This window comes from Pteropus vampyrus, unplaced genomic scaffold (genome assembly GCF_000151845.1).
Source record: "Pteropus vampyrus isolate Shadow unplaced genomic scaffold, Pvam_2.0 Scaffold1, whole genome shotgun sequence".
Taxonomy (NCBI): Eukaryota; Metazoa; Chordata; class Mammalia; order Chiroptera; family Pteropodidae; genus Pteropus; species Pteropus vampyrus.
The window spans coordinates 26,239,746-26,251,615 of NW_011888782.1; the positions used below are offsets into that span (position 1 = coordinate 26,239,746).

Sequence of the window (11,870 nt, forward strand, 5' to 3'; positions counted from 1 at the left end):
ACCAAGTTCACTGCTTTCAGAGTGTAAAGTCAAAAGATTTCACCCCACCTTCCCACCCTGAAACAAGTTTTCCCTCTCTGGCAGCAAAGCTGCTGGATTTGAAGACTACCACCCCCGTTGACTGAGCTTGGTGGGGGTAGGATAGAGAATAGTTTTAACCTGAATCTCTGCTGTTTTAATCTGAATCTCTAGCAGGTTTTCAATTTGTTGTCCATCTCTGGTAGATTTCTAGTGCCCTAAAATGGGTGTTTTTGACTATTTTATCCAGTTATATACTCTTTTGGTGAAAAACTGCTGACCTCTTCTGTCATCATTGGAAGCAGACTTTATAGTCACATTTTAATATAATATTGTTAACCTTTATTATAAACAGTGAGAAGCACATTTCTGCATTTTCTCTAAAACCTTTCTTGGAGGCTTCTTAAGTTGTTGAATGTTGTTTGTACATGGATAATAGGACAAATTCCTTTCAGGATGTAGACAGAAGGCCCTTCCTCCCTTTATGACTTACTCAATTCCGTGATAACATTCACCAGTTGAATCAAAAAATGTTAAATCTTTATTTATTAGAAATTGTTATAAACTTGAATTATGTTCTTGAAAATCCATTTCGTAGCATAAAATACCAAGACATCATAAATGTTTTTCAAGACCACACAAATGTTTGCTTCTACAAACATTAAGTATGTATAATTTCATTCGATAAATATTTATTGTGAGATTACCATGTGCCAGAGGCTGGACCAGGCACCAGGAATAAACACAAGTGAACTCAGGAGGCACAGCTCCTGCCCTCCCAACAGAGGTAATAGGCAAGCTGGCAAGAGAGACGATTTCATAGGCAATTATAATCAAGTGTGATATGTGCTATGGTAGAGGAAGTACAGGTGTTATGAATGTGCCAGTATCAGTGTTTCCTCCCACATTTTTTGTTTGTTTGTTTTTGGAATATTTGAGGCTTTAGAAATAAAATATCATTAAAACGTGCACTGAAGACCTGTCTTCTCTCTGAATGGTAAATGCCTGGGGAGTGACAGTTTCCTTGGGAAAAGTTTCTCTTACTCTGAACCTTGAATGAATATTAAATCACCTGGGATGCTTTAAAATAATGCCCTTGCTTGACTGCACTTCTACAGGTTCCTTTCCTTTTTTAAAAAAAAACAGTATCCATCATCAGTTAGCTTATTTACTCAATTCCAGGATACATGTGTAGTGGAGTCAGAACTGTTAACCTGTACTCCCGTGGGAAACAACTTTATTAACTACAGTACAGTGCTTATGTACAGTTCCTTAGTCTTTATTCTTATAGTCTTACTCATTTCCTAAGTTACTTAGGAAAATTTTCCTCCAACTCCCTTCAGCGAACTTATGTCATATATCTGCAACATAGATTCTTTTAAAAAAAAAATAAAATTATACCCCCTCCACCCATTTCTCCCATACCCCATCCCCTGCCTCTGGCAACCACTCATTCGTTCTCTGTATCACCAAGCTTGAGGTTTTGTTTTCATTTTAGATTCCACATATAAGAGAGATCATATGATATTTGTCTTTTTCTGACTTCTTTTACTTAGCATAATGCCCTTGAGGTCTATCCATGTTATGGCAAATGGCAAGATTTCATTATTTTTATGGTTGAATAATAGTCCATTGTATATATGTATACAACAATTTCTTTATCCATTCATCCATCTATGGACACTCAGATTGTTTCCATATCTTGGCTACTGTAAATAATGTTGCAATGAACATGGAGGGGGGCGGGGTTTGCACATATCTTTTTGAATTAGTGTTTTCATTTTCTTCAGATAAACACCCAAAAGTGGAATTTCTGGATCATATAGAAGTTCTATTTTTAATGTTTTGAGGAACCTCCATACTGTTTACCATAGTGGCTGCACAATTACATTTCTACCAATAGTGCACGAGGATTCCCTTTTCGCCACATCTTTGCCAACATTCATTTCTTGTGTTTTTTTGCTAACAGCCATCCTAATAGGCATGAGGTGATAGCTCATGTGGTTTTGATTTGCATTTCCTTGACGATTAATGATGTACCTGTTGGCTACCTATTTATCCTTTTTGGGAAAATGTCTATTCAGATCTGCTGCCCATTTTTAAAACAGACTGTTTGGATTTTTGCTATTGAGTTATATGGATTCTTTATATATTTTGGATATTAGCCCCTTATAAAAATTATATCTTAATTGGTCTGGTGAGAGGTCCAAGAACCAATTTTTAAAGTACTCAGATGATTTTAATATGCAGCCATGGTTGAGAACCATTGTACTCCCTTTCTTCCAGTTTTCTCAACATTTGGCACCTATAATAAAAGATGCCTCATTCTTAAATGGTTTTAGGTAAGTTTTCTGGGACATCCAGCTTTCTTCCACTGCTTTGATGTTTAGTAGAGAGGAAGCCCTATTGTCAATACTTCATTATTCTTCAGAACACGGGGCACTCGTTCCTCGCCTTTCCCCACTTGTGGAGAGGGAGGGATGACAGCACATCCATATTCTATCCCTTACTCTCTCCCCAGAGCGAGATGGAAAAACTCATCTGATTGGTTAGAGACTGACATCTAGTGGGTCACATAGCGATAGGTGTAGTTACTTTGCCTTAAAAGCAAGAAATATGCTCCACTAATGTCTTTCTTGCTGCTATCCGGCAGCGATAGTGAAAATAGATACTTGATACTTATGGGGTGCTTGCTATATGGCAGATGCTGTTCTAAGCCTTTTACACACAAACCCTATGATGTACATTCTATGCTTATGCCATTTTAGACATGAGGAAGCTAAGCCTTCATGAGGTTTAGTAACTCATCTGAGGATGATACAAAGCCATTGGACTGGGATTTCAATCCAGACCATCTGGCTCCAGAGCCTTCTCTTAACCCCCATGCCACTGCACTGGTAGGGTGTTAGCTTGGCTTTTGTTCCACAATAGTAAGCACAGCTGGAGACCATTCACTGTCACTCCCATGCTCATTGGCATTCTCTGTTCTACTAGTAACTGGGTCTGTGAGCCTCCAGTACTGCATAAAAGTACTCAAAGTCTTCTAGGAGGTGCAATTCTATTCTCAAGTGGGTACCATGGTCTAGAACTGAGGAGGGGGTGAGAGTTAGTGGTGGGAAAGTCCCTTGAACTAACATATACTCAGACTTTTTAATATAATTGTTCTGCACTTCAAATATTTGGAATCTATAACAATTTTGTACTAACAGTTTCTCATCCCAAAGAGATCCTTTGCCCACACTACACACTGCTTGGATTTCACCTTACCTATTCTTAAGCATTTTGAAGAGAGGCAGTGCCTTTGTTAAGTGGCACAAGGATTCACTATATCTGATTATGAATCCATGCAAGAAAAGTTTTCTAATACTTCGGAAATCAGTTTATTGTGACTGTGTGTTGCTATTTACTGTATTGCTCTATCCTTCATCTACTACTTGGCTCTCGTTGCCATGATAACTTGGCTTGAAACATAAGTTTGGCTCATCACTCACGGTGTTTCATTTTCAAGAACAAAGGTTATTAAAGTTGGGGTGTTTAAATTCATGCCATTATAGTTAGAAGGTTGACAGTATCAGAAAAAATGTTTCCCTCTCCTGGTAATCTTCAATTAGCTAATGGGAATTTTGTAATACCTTATATTTTCCTTTTTGTCTAAATACAAAGCATGTTTAGAAGACTATGTAAAGTTTTTTTAAAGAAAATATTCTATTTTGAGTTTCATTATATGCTCTTTATTAGAAGACATTTTAAATCCTTTTTCAAAGCAGGTATTGATTTTAACTTTAGTTCACTGCTACCTAAGCAGGAATGGGCAAACTATGGCCCATGGGCCAACTCCTGCCTGCTGCCAGTTTTTGTAAATAAAGTTTTACTGGAACACAGCCACATTCATTCATTTATGTGTTATCCGTGGCTGTTTTCACCCTACAACAGCAGAGTTGAGTAGCTGCAACAGAGACCATCTGGCTTACAAAGCTTAAAATAGTGTCTGGCTCTTCACTGAAGAAGTCTGCTGTGTATACAGCATTATTCCTCCCACCTTCTGTCCCATCATCTCTAACTTGCTTCTTCTCATTCTATATTCCTGATTTTTCAATTCACATGTGAATAATATAAATTCATCCAGTGCAGGTTAGCATTTTTAAAGGAACAAAATAAAATTCAATCGCCTCCTTGTTTGTACAGTACTCTTCTGTTAGTGATCCTGAGAGGAGAAAAATTGCCCCGCCTTAGTTTTCCCAGGACCAGGTAAACTCTTTCAAGGTTGTATGGTCAAGCATTTTTTTTCAGCTCAGGAAACCCGTTATTATAACTTTGATTATTATTTCTATTTTCCTTATCGTGGAAAATTCTTTAAGAATTCCTATTGCTTGTGGGATTGGTCATCCAGAGCTAACCTCCTTGCCATTTTTATCTCTTTGCCCTTTCATTCCCATCCCACATTGGGTGACAACACATTTGTCAGCAACATACCAATTTTATTCTCTGTTGTGAGGCTTCTGCATCCAAATGGATGTCACTGGATTTTTAATCTTTCTGTATTTTTTTTCATCTTAGCCAGCTTTCTTTTCTGCCGGCATCTGTTTCTTGGCCTCTGTTCTTATTTCCTGTTTCAGTTTCCTGAGGCCATTTCTTTTTTGCCTCCTATTAAAAACACCAAGAGGATAGTTTTTGAAGCTTTTGCTTCCTTTAGTGAGATATTTTCTAAGAGTGACATACATTTTCTTTTGTAAGTTCTTTATATGAGTCCCACGTTAATTTGTTTACTATTACTATTACTATTACTATTTTTTAAATTGTTTTTCCTATTCAAGGATCTTTAAATGAAGAAGGGTGCAGTCAACCCTAATGCTTGTCAACACACAGACCAACAGATTGCTCTCCAACATCACCCTCCCTCTGGGTGTTGCATGCTTATACTTCTTAGATCTAAAGCTCAATGGCGAGTTGCTGTGCCATTTTTTATGTGTCATACCACGCTTCATTTTTTTATTCCAATGTAGATGGACATTTCAGTTTCCAGTCTGGGGTCTATCATGAATAGTATTGCTATGGAAATTCTTATCATGACTTTTGGTACATATACTCATGCTTTTCTATTCAGTATATATCTAAGAGGTGAAATTCTGGGTCATGGAATATGCATATTTTCAACCTTGGTAGATAATGCTAATACACTATGAACAGCAAACCAAAACTACTCAAGAAATATCCAGTAACATTGTTTTTTGTTGGACTCAACATGCCAGCATATCTTCATGAACAAAATGTTGAAATGAGACACAAAAAAATTTTCTCTTGAAGTAGAGTACCCAGGAAACACTGAAGAGAATAAATCTCCTTCATTTGATTATTATTACTGAAAATCATTTTTAAATTATTGGAGTTTATGAAAAATAAATCTCCTTCCTTATGAATCGCACATTGACAAGCCCATAAGAGGTGCACATCTTGGGAGAAGCACAGACTACTGGAATTATTTATGATGATTTGTACAGCTTCTTTAAAAAAAAGGTCATAATCTGTAAAAAACAACACAAATGGTTATGGTTATGTCCTCTTTTTAGAAACAATCATTATCTGATCAATATATCTAAAAAATTACTGTGATATACAATTACACAGAGCCCTGGTTTTGAAGTCGGACAGCCCCAGACATAGCCCAGATCTGCCACTATGAGCCCCATGATCCAAACGTTTCTTGGCTCACACGGTCTCGGTTTCCAAATTCTAGCACTTAAAAAAAACTTTACATTAACTGGGTTATAACTGAAAAGTTAACATACGTACACCATTAAAAAACTGAAACTACAGAAGAATATAAACATGAGAAAAGTCAGTCTCTTTCCCTTTAGTCTGACCTCCAGTCCCCAGTTTCCATGTCTAGCAACAACTACTCACCAATTTCTTGTTGATCTTTCCAGAAATAGTCTGGGTATATTGCAGGCATAATGCATGTATATACATATTTGTGCATATACATACATATTTCTAACTTTTAATTATGGAAAATGACACATACAGGAAAGTACAAAAAACCATTGTGCTGCTTAATGAATTCATGTAAAGTATTCATCTATGTAAATACCACCTAGGTCAAGAAATCCCATATGCTCTCACTTACTCCTTCCCAATCACAACCCTCTCCCTATCATCTGAAAGTAATCACTATTGTTTTTATTTGATTTTTACAGTAAACACTTCCTTGCTTTTCTTTATATCTTTACCTCCTAATTATACATTCATAAACACCATAGTTTAGTACTGGTTTTGAACTTTATATAAATAGACTTTTTTTTTTTTTGCTTTTGGCCTTTTTTGAACCTTATTATATCTGCAAGATTTATCCATGTTGTCGTATTTAGTTCTACTTCATTCATTTTAACTGCTGTAGAGATTTACATACTTTTTCTGCAAAGATCCTGACAGCAAATATTTTAGGCTTTTGGGCCAAAAAGACAAAATCAAGGATATTCAACAGGTACTCAAAGAAAAAGAGAGAAAACAAACTGTCACAGTTTTCTTTATTGATAAAATTCAAATATAGTAACAATAATTGACTATATTTTTTGTAATAGATGTCTACTAATGAGAAGAATGGAACTCTTATTTAAGAGATAACATTTTGTCTGAGGTTCAAATCATCAAAATTGATTGCACATGTTCACCTGCTAATGGTGATAGGTAATGAGACATCTCTCATCTCAGCTTTGAAAATGTCTTTCACATAGATATGTGCTACCAATACTAATATCTATCCATGAGCATATGCTTTTAATTGTGTACATTTATTACTTAGAAGGTACTTTTAGAATTCCATTAGATTCTTCTCTTGAAATTTTTTTAACATGTCATTACAATGCAGATTAATCACTTCCGACTGAAGGTTAGGTGAGCATGTCTTCATTGCACGGTTAAACAGATTTCGAAATACGGAAATTCCTTTGACTTGTTTCAAGGTCAAAAACATGGTCCTGGAAATACAGTTTAAACTCAGAAAATATAGTCACTATAAATATGTGTGGGAATTGAAATCTTGCTTCTAGTTTTAATTTTGACAGTACAGGAAGTATATGAAGCGGCTTAATATCCCCTAGGCCCTCTGCCTTTGGCAAGCCTGAGTCTCAGCTCATGCCCAGGCGTGGCCAATGCCCCAAGGGAAGAAAATGGCCAGTGACCTCAGATCATTTAGGAAGAACTCTTTACTTCTCTACCATTTTAGTTCATCTAGTCCCCTTTGTTTCCACAGCTCTCCAATGTCTTTAAAAATATGACATTTACAGTGAATCCATCCTTTCCTCTAATTATTGCAGCTACCTATTACAGCCTACCTAGAATCAGAAGACATGACTATTTTCTGTTTCATCAATTTCTGTAATTTTTATTTATTTCCTTCTTTTACTTTTTTTTTTGCATCTAATTTTCTGTTATTTTTCTAATTTCTTTAAAAGGATGCTTAATCTTTTCACCTTTTCTAATAAACACCTTTAAGACTACAATTTTCCAGCTAAGTGCTACATTAGCAGCATTCCACAAGTTTGATAAATATACAGCATTTTTGTTATTTTTCAGTTCAAAATATTTTTGACTTTCTATTCTGATACTTTCTTTGATGAATACTTATTTACACCTATATTTCTTAATTTCCAAACATGTATCTTATTATTGATTTCTAGTTTCATTGCATTTTTACCAGAGAACATACATGATTTAAACCCTGAAATGGCTAACACTTGCTTTGCGACACATTTTGTGGATAGCTGCCTTCTAGTTATGTCCTCACATAGCAGGAAAAGATACAGAGAGCAAACTCTCTGGTGTCCCTTCTTATAAAGAAACTAGTCCCATCATGATGGACCCACCCTCATGATCTCATCTAATTCTAATTATCTCCCACAATCCTCATCTCCAAATGCCAACACAATGGAGGTTAGGGCTTCAACTTATGAATTTTGCGGTGACATGATTTAGTCCATAACATTCCACACCTGCCCCCCAAGATTCACATCCTTCTCACTTGAAGAATACATTCATTCCATCCCAACAGCTCCAAAGCCTTAACTCATTTGAATGTCAACTCTAAAGTCTAGAGTCCAAAGTCTGATCTAAATATTATCTAAATCAGATACAGGGGAGACTCAAGGTATGATTCATCTTGAGGTAACATTCTCCTGTAGCTATGAACCAAACAAGTTATGTGCTTCCAAAATACAATGGTGGAACAGGCACAGAATAGATATTTCCATTCCAAAAGGGAGAAATCAAAAGGAAGGAGTAATGGGACTCAAGTAAGTCCAAAGCCCAGTCAGGCAAATTCTGTTGGATCTTAAAGCTTGAGATGAATCCTTTTTGGCTCATTGTCCTGCCTTCCAGGTCACTGGAATGGCGGCATTACTCCTACAGCTCTGCTAGGTGGCCCCGCTTCTTCAGCTCTGCTGTGTCCCCACCTCATGGCTCTCTGTGGTGATCCTGTCACTACAGCTCTGCTAGGGTAGGGTTCTACAGGTGATCCCACCCTTAAGATTCTGAGCAGAGGCCATCTGACCTGTTGAAACTGAGACAGTGGCCCTGATAATTTCTGAATTACCTTCAGGGTTATTTTTCCCTCTTCTTGAAGAATTGTGCACATTTGCAGCATAATAGCTCTATCTTCTCATCCTGTCAAATCCAAGAAGTCTGACAGTCTCCTTCATTTCATCCTGTCTCCAACACTTTCATTTCAAATTGGCAGAATCCCTACTCTTACACTCCCATAAGCTCTTTATCAAATAGCTGCTCAGCTACATCCTTTGTGTTCTTTCTCATCTTTTGAAATATGGATAAGCTAAGATCTTCAAGTTCTTGTTCCTTTTTGTTTAACAATTACTTCTTCGATTCATCTCTGCTTTCACATTTTACTATAAGCAGTCAGAAGGAATCAAATTGCTCCTTTGATACTTTGCTTAGAAATCTTCTCAGCTAAATATGGAATTTCATTGCTTGCAAGTTCTAACTTCCATAAAACATTAGAATGAAGTTCAGCCAAGTTCTCTGCCACTTTATAACATGGACTGCCTTTCCCCCATTTCCAATAATAATACATTCCACGTTTCTGTCTGAGACCTCACCAGAACTGCCCTTAAGACCCATATTTTTAGCATGTGCTTCAAAATTCTTCCCACCTCTACCCATTACCTAGTCCCAAAGCTACTTCCACGTGTTCAGGCATTTGTTAGAGCAGACCTCCACTCCTGGTACCAAAATCTATCTTAATCAGATCGGGTTGCCATAACAAAATACCATAGATTGGGTGGCTTAAACAACAGAAATTTATTTCCTCACACTAATGGACACTAGAAGTCCTAATTTTACTAGTAATTTTACTAGTAAAATTACTTACTAGTAATTTTAAAAATCTATGTTTAACACTTCCAATATTTTAAATTCCTTTAGGTCTGTCTCTATTATCTGTAATTTCTGTTGCTGCTTATATTTGCTGTGCCTCCTCATACATGTGGATATCCTCAATTGTATTCTGGAAATTGTACATGAAAAATTGTTTGTAAAAATTAACCAAGGTCTAAGATGATGTCAAGTTTCTCCAAAGAGAATTTAAGTTTTATTTCTGACAAGTTCCTTCGGGCAACAAGAATCAAGGATCTCTTAAATCCATTTCTGGAATTGAGATTTTTTTTTTTTATGGATCATTCGGACGATCAGAAGCTAAACTGCAAAGTATGTGAGGGATGGTTTACTTCCAATTAACCCTTACAATTATGGCATAGCCTTTTGGAGTCCCACCTCAAGTGGAAGAGGTTTACCAGGGCCTCAACTTTGACTCCAGTTTTTGTTCCCCTGGTTTTAAAAACCTGATAAAAGCATTGCTCAGCCTTTCAGCCATATTTTCTATAAAAAAGTGGCTCCAAATGCCAGAGTCAACATTCTGAATTTGTCTTCTAGATTTCTGCCCAGAAATTTCTATTTTGTTAGCTCTACTTGTCTTCTTCAGAAAAAAAAGTTTTTTTAAGCAATGGTCCATGCTTACTGCCCCTTTTTCTAAGCATTATTAAATAATTTCACATCTATCCTTCCCTCCTTTCTTCTGAGAGAAGGAAAAGAGAGTAATATATACTATGGGGTGCCACTAAGTATCATGTTCTAGCCACTTAATAAATTATTAAGAAGATACTTTATTAATTTATTGGTTGCTCTTCCTTGCTGAGTATCTGTAGTTAGCCTAGCAACTAGATTTTTTAAACTACATTTTATGATTACAATATGCTTTACATAGGTTTTAATGAAATATATTTTACTTTCACTGAGTATAAAAGAGAAAATCATTTAAACATTCTTCTGACTTGATTTCACAGCTCACCATGGATGTCATAGAATAGGTGTTATACTCAAAAGTAAAAGCAGATGTATTCAATTTAAACTATGTAAATTATTAATCTTATTAAAAGTAAAAAAAAATGACTACCCTAACTTTTTCACAGTAGTAAGATAGGCAAAATGCTTTGGTCCTTGAATTTGAATTACATAGATAGTATTTAACACTACACATAAATACATGGTTTTTTATCTTCAATGGTTTCAGAGGTTATTTCATTATTAAAAACAAAAGTTTTTTAGCTGTGATTTATAGCCACAGCTTGATATTTAAGAGAACTCGATCAATTTTCTCTCTGCTCTCTTTCTTAATTTCCCCCTCATCTCAACCTTTTTTCCACGATCCTCTTTTATTGAGACTTAAGATCTCTATAGATGCCCCTGCAGAGGGTCTCTTGGTCACTTGTGCATGGACAAGCCTGAAGTGAAAGGAAATTATTTGTGTAAGATTATAGAGCTAGTGGCAGAGCTGGCCAATACCCAAATCTTCTGAATGCCAGGCTCAAATTTCCCCTAAACCTCGGTGCCTTCCCTAACCTCACAGCATACCCTCAGGCCAAAACAGTGAATGATGTGCCTCACCGTGGGAGGGCTGAGAGAAAAGTCAGAGGCAAACTGTTCACTTCATTTCCCCTTCTCATGAGAATTTTACTTTCAAATGACTCTCTAGCTCTGCTCTCCTAGTATCTGACAGGTGGTAATGCCAACTATGTTACTAAGCAACACTACTTAAGGTAAAATGACTCCTGATTAATAACTGACATCTGGCTGGGAGGAATTATAAATGGACTATTAATACTGAATAGGAAACTGTAGCTTTGGGCTTTCCTGAGTGTGCTAACTTTTGTCAATGGGTAAATCCAATGGGCAGAGGACCTGAACAGATACTTCTCCCAAGAAGACATGCAAACTGCCAACATATGACACATGAAAAGATGCTCAACTTCACTAGCTATTATGGAAAATGCAAATCAAAACTACAATGAGATACCACTTCATACCTGTTAGAATGGCTATCATCAACAGGACAAATAATAACAAGTGTTGGAGAGGTTATGGGGAAAAAGTAACCCTCATACACTGCTGGTAGGAATGTAAACTGGTACAGCCACTATGGAAAACAGTATGGAGGTTCTCAAAAAATCAGATAGAATTACCATATGACCTAACAATCCCTCTTCTGGGTATCTATCTCCAAAATTTGAAAACATTTATCTGTAAAGATATATGCGCCCCAATGTTCACTGCAGCATTATTCACAGTGGCCCAGACATGGAAACAACCAAAGTGTCCCTTGATAGATGATTGGATAAAGAAGATGTGGTACATATATACAATGGAAATATTAGTCATAAGAAAAGATGAAATATTGCCATTTTTGATAACATGGATAAATCTTGAAATTATCATGCTAAGCGAATAAGTCAGACAGAAAAAGTCAAGAACCATATGATTTCACTTATATGTGGAATATAAAACTGATA

The 11,870-nt window shown here is 36.3% G+C and overlaps 1 protein-coding gene across 4 annotated transcripts in view; it reads right to left on the reverse strand.

Moving 5' to 3' along the window:
• Nucleotides 1-1,965: 1,965 nt before the first annotated feature.
• Nucleotides 1,966-11,870, reverse strand: part of MAATS1 (MYCBP associated and testis expressed 1) — a 69,245-nt gene continuing 59,340 nt past the window's right edge. For 2 of the 4 annotated variants that reach the window (XM_023522893.1, XM_011374291.2), the window contains one exon: nt 5,341-5,540. The gene's annotated coding sequence lies outside the window, so the exon portion shown is untranslated. Of the gene's footprint in view, nt 4,663-5,340; nt 5,541-10,467; nt 10,806-11,870 lie in introns of those variants that run through there. The other 2 variants (XM_023522851.1, XM_023522870.1) reach the window with 2 other exon arrangements.